This window comes from Pholcus phalangioides, unplaced genomic scaffold (genome assembly GCF_987345545.1).
Source record: "Pholcus phalangioides strain wild (caught in Gottingen) unplaced genomic scaffold, Ppha-v1.0 ptg000013l_1, whole genome shotgun sequence".
Lineage (NCBI taxonomy): Eukaryota > Metazoa > Arthropoda > Arachnida > Araneae > Pholcidae > Pholcus > Pholcus phalangioides.
In genome coordinates, this window is record NW_028301606.1 from 7,547,814 (window position 1) to 7,553,531 (window position 5,718).

Here is a 5,718-nt window from a genome sequence, read left to right on the forward strand (position 1 = left end):
GATAAATGCCGCATGCGGAGAGTGAGCAGCAACTATCTATAAAATAACCAATCACGAATCGCTTTTGATTGCAAACTCTAGTACTTGTAAACGCTACATCGCATTTGATTCGCTGTTGTTCATTTAGTGTATCTCAAGATACGTCACGCCATAAATTATACAGAACTATAGCTGCCAGGATTATTTTCTGCTATTTGCCACCGTTTAAGGACGTAAAGATGATCTGACTATATTTCGTCATGGGAAAAATATGAATATTAAAGTACTGGACATTCTCGATTGTAGCCGAAAATGCGCTAATGAGGGGCAAAAAATTTGTTGCTAAAATATCCAAAAAAATTTGAGTGAAAAATGAAGGGCCACTGCCAATTGCAAAGTAGATGCAGCAAAAACGTATTTGGGGGCCAGACAAAAGCAGCTTTAGGGGCCATTTTTCATTAAAAATATTTCGTTTTCCGCTTATTTTAACCCTTTGAAAGGCATACATTTTTCCAAACCATGTATATACGTGACACCATCAGTCCAAAACCATACTATAGATATCCAGGGCCTTAAGAGCACCATATGCCCCCGGACTTTTCAGAGGCCTGTAGGCCCTCAGTAATGTATCCTATTATTTCTCCTCTAAGGTCAAATTTACATGTGTGCTCCTCAAAAATTTCGACTATACCTCATTTTTGTGAGGCTCCTCCTCGCTTGAGGCTCGGGAGGGCCCATTCAGGGCCGTCTCTATTCTACACTATGGTAGAAACCCATGCGTTAAGACCTCACTGCAGATATCTCTAGTGTGGTGTGGGTTCAGAAACGGATTAAGGCACGACCACCTAGATACTAAATGTGTAATTTAGGTGGTCGTGATTAAGGTCGATTGAGGTCCAGGGAGCAAAAAAAAAAAAAAATGTTGGGGGCCCTTTAAACTGAAAAAAAATGTAAAGTTGGGATTTTCGAGGCCCGGTACGCTCGCTGGTAAGTCCACCTCTGCGTTGGTTGATCTGTCCCACCGCCCTTCAAAGAATTTCAATTGGAGCCAACCAGGGCCGTCTCTATTCTACCGTATAAATTCTATTCTACCCATGGAGGATGTATTCCATTTCCTCCATTTATTCTACCGGTAGAATAGAGACGGCCCTGAGCCAACCCCTAATTTGCAAGATACATAGATGGCAGCATCTGCTGAACAAAAACTACAATTCTGATCATGGCCCCCACATGGGGGGGGGGGGGTGCTGACAGGGCTCCAGCCCTGGGGCCCGGGAGTCAGGGGGGCCCCGTGGAAAGATCTTTTTGATTTTTTTTCTTTCAGATATGTCCCATAGGAAAATAGACAGGACTCTTTAATATCAATCTGTACTCGCATGGACGGATATCTTGAACCCTAAGGACGGTACCTTAGATCTCATTGAAATTTTTTTAAACTATACACATGTACAAGTAAACGAAAAGAAAAAAAACCCCGGAAACAAAGAAAAGAACATTGTACAAGGACCCCCCCCCCCCCGGCTCTCATGGAAGTCGTTCTCCTAGGAAGGAAGAAGAAAAGACATTGTGATGGTCATGGCTACTGAGACGTCAAGGACACCAGCATTTTGTGTGTCCTCAGGGCTATAGCCACTAGAATAAGGGAGGCCACTAGAATAATCCTTATCTAGTCGTCGAGCGTGTGTAGGGACCTACAGGGCTACCGCGCGACCCCTGCTGTTTCAGTTCCTAGAAGGCCATAATGTCTCCATAGAATGAAAATTGGAGTAAACAGACGTCGTATTTGACAGTGAAATTGCCTCTGGGTGCCGATAAAGCACATGAACCTGTTGTGTTTTCTTTAACACTTTTGTGAGCCGAGTGGATAACACATGGGTATTTATTTTGATGAGTATTTATTATTACGTTAGACTTAGATAGATTACATACATATAGATAGGAAGAATTTATAAAGCGGAAGGAGCAGAACATTTAGACATCTTGTCTACTTGATGCCCGAGGTGGAACTCACTAGTTCCCCTTACACAACACTAGGTGGCGTTGTATGTTCTTATCAGTTTAGTTCTTTTAGTCATTTCTTATAAGGACACCACAGAACCCCCTCCCCCCCCAACAATATGGAACAGGGGCCCGTAGGCTGTGCTCTTCAGCGGACCCCCTCTATAGTGAACTATAGTGTGGAAAAAAGACAAGAATGGTCCAGGCCCCAGGCCTGAAGCTCCGCCAGCCCAACGCCATCTATAGCTGTAGTTATAGGAGGTGTTGGTCAGCCCCACTCTCGTGGGCGGTTACGATACTGAGACAGCTTTGCTGCAAGCTTTTGTATACAGTGGATCCCGCATTACTTTTTTCCTCCTTGGGTCCTGCGACTCTCCGGTGCCAACTCTTATTACTGATACTCATCGAGATTTCTCGTTTAAAGCGTTTTCCCGCAAAAAGTATTGTACGGAATGGCTGTAATGTACTGAATCACGTGATTTCGCTCACGGTCCCTCTAGTAACTCCGTCCCTCTCCCAGTCCGAACAAATCAAGGGGTTTTTTCCTTGCTTCTGAAAAAAAAAGGCTACATTCCGCATCGGCCTTTTTTATTCGCTGTACTGTCTTGAGTGAGGACACATCTCCCCTCGAAACTTCTATTCACAGACGATATTGTTGAACAGAAAAATATTTACGGTTCGCGTCTGCAAAAACACAGTTGTTCGAAATCTTTTAGTAAAATAGTTGAACGAGTTTGCGTACATAAAGGATTAATTTTTTTTTCCCACGTGGATGAATCCTACGGTTCTAGCCCAAAAGAAAGGTAAGCAAAGCTAAAAATTTGAATTTTTGTTAAATTTTTATTTTGAGCATTAAGAGTTAACTATAATAAATCTATGTCAGAAGAGTTTGGCCCTGCATCGAGGCCAGTTGCGATGTTTGTTGAATTGTGTTTCATAAAGTTTAAAAACGATTATTTTGTTTACATTGTTTTGTTTACATTTGTTTACATTGGATGAGCGCAGGTGTCGAGGAGATATGATCGAAGTGTTCAAAATTTTCAATGGGATGGATAGGATGGACCATGAACTTTTAGTACACCGCCAATCGACTGCTTTTACAAGGGGACACCAGTATCGATTGGTGAGGGACAATGCAAGGTTATGGTGTCGCAGGGAATTTTTCTCCAATAGGGTTGTTAATAAATGGAATAGCTTACCCCCGGAGGTAGTAAATTGTAACACAATTGACACGTTTAAAAAGAAATACGATAAACATGTTGGGGTAAATCGAGAAGCTATCCATTCTTAGAATAAGACAACCATAAGTATTCTTTATGGGCATTGTATAATATTTTATCATGTGTATATTGTTTGTAATCTGTGTTAATTGCATTTTTAATTGGGTTGCTGTATTTTTGAAACATATGACAACCATATTTTTATGGGCATCTTTTTATCAGCCACCTCGTTGGGCATTTTGCCTGTTGTGGCGTTGTATTTGTATTTGTATTTGTAATAGGGCATATCTACAAATTACAGAGTAACCTCGTTCATACGTCGCTCAGTTGTACAACTTTCATGTTTATACGACGTTTAACTTGGGTAGCAATTGGTAACAATACATTTTAAACAACAATACAACAAATACATTTTAATGTTAAAATATTTAATTCATTTATTTAACGTAAAACCTCAATTATTCGATGTTTTCATTTCGACTAAAACTCGGAAACTTTTGAAAAAAGAAAAACGTAATTTATATCCATCAAATGCGCACAAAATTTTTGTATGCAGTGAAAAAGCGTTGCTGCAACAGTTCTAGCATATTGTCACCGCAAAAGACATAAATTTTAGGGCTGACGTATACGAAAAGTGCCAGTGAGATGGCTGATGACCATTTAGAGTGGGCAGTTAGGTGATTTGTTTATTGTCTCTTTCTGAGAATACGCAGATGTGGAGAGTCCCGAAGAAATGGGTTTCAATTGTTTTGACGACCATATGGCCTTTCACAATTCTTTTCTCTCCCTATGTTTTCAACGTTATCCCGAGAGGGTGAGAAAGTCTGCTGTAAGCATTTGGGGAGTACAGGTCTGCCGAAAATAGGTACACATGCACAGCAAGTTCTTTCGATCATTTCCTGTAGAACTTTCTTTCGATGTGGTGCTTTGCTTGCTGACAGGGCCGTCTTAAGAGCATCATGGGCCTCCGGGCCAATTGATTTTTCTGAGGCCCAACCTAGAGAATTCTCGAAAATTTCAATTACTTCCCATTTTTTGTGAGGGCCCCCCCTTCTCTTGAGGCCCCCGGGCCGGGCTCGGGTGGGTCCATGCGTTCAGACGGCACTGCCTGCTAACTGTGTCAAATTCGTCGTTCGTAATGTCGGAAAAACAAAAAACGCTCTCTCTAAAAACACTGGAAATTTTGGAAGAATTCAACAAGAATTTTAAATTGATAACGAAAGTTCATCTTGCAAACAGGCCCGTCATTTAGGGGGGGGGGGCGCAACGGCCCCCCCCCCTGGCTTTTGAAAATACACTAAAAATGGTATATATACAAATATATATATATATACATACATTGAGTACACGTGTTTTCCCCCCTGGAAAAAGTTGCAAACCAGTTGAATATGTTTGTTTCAACTTTTTGAAACGATTATAAAGTAGAGAAACAACCAAAGAGCAAGCTCCTGATTGAAAATCATCTACTGCCAAAAAAAAAGTCCAAGATGAGGAAATTTTTGCAAATCGAGATTTTGTTGCAATTTTGTACCCAATGTCGTGTCCCAAAGGTTATGTTGTGCCAAATTTTATTTCTTTAAATGATTTGAAATGTGATTTAATTTCCTCTCAAGTATGAAATATTTTTTAGAACAGAATTGGAATGCAATTAAACACATAAAATTTTATAACATTTTATATGTATGGGGGGGGGGGATAATTTTTTAAAAAGACTGTTATATTCACTTCGACTGATACATAAAACGTTTTATGAAACGTTTTTACTCGGCCTCTTGAACGTCGTATAAACGACTGTAACAGAATTGTAAAGTTGCTCAGTTGAATAGATGAAGTGAACATAAATATTTGAATTATTTCAGTTCACACACACAATTTTTCAGGCCGGTGCTTCCAAGGCCAATGAAAATAGTTTACAGTATTATTACTTTAACTGTTTAATTCACTAAATTTAATTATTCTTTTTGCATGCCTGGCATAACGGAATCGCTTCGTTTTATCAAAAAAATCATTGCATGGAATAACTTCACGTTAGAGCAGGGCGTCTCAAACTTTTTCCACCTGAGGCGCTCTTTTCCCCTATTCAATGCTTATCCGCGAGCTCCACCGGCTCTCCAGAACTGTTTAACAAAGAATATTTTCGAAAACCTCACATCATGACGAAGGTTGGAGGCGCACAGTTTGAGAACCCGTGCGTTATAGGAATAATCTTTGATGTTCTAAATTGAAGTTAAACGTTTGGATAGAAATTTTGTTTTGTGTAAAATACGTTTCAAACTGGTTCGTCATGTGTAGAGATTCCACAGTAGTTTCATTTGGTGTAGTATGAGTATACTTGCTTGCTTGGTGAACAACGAAACTATAGAGATGCGGTGTGGATATCTTATCTGAGAGAAACTAAGGATAAATTTGATACTGTGCATATATATCTATATGTAATTGATTTTCTGTTTGTATGTATGTTCTCTATACAAATCCACAATTTTAGATCGATCGTCGCCAAAATTTGGATATATACCAAACA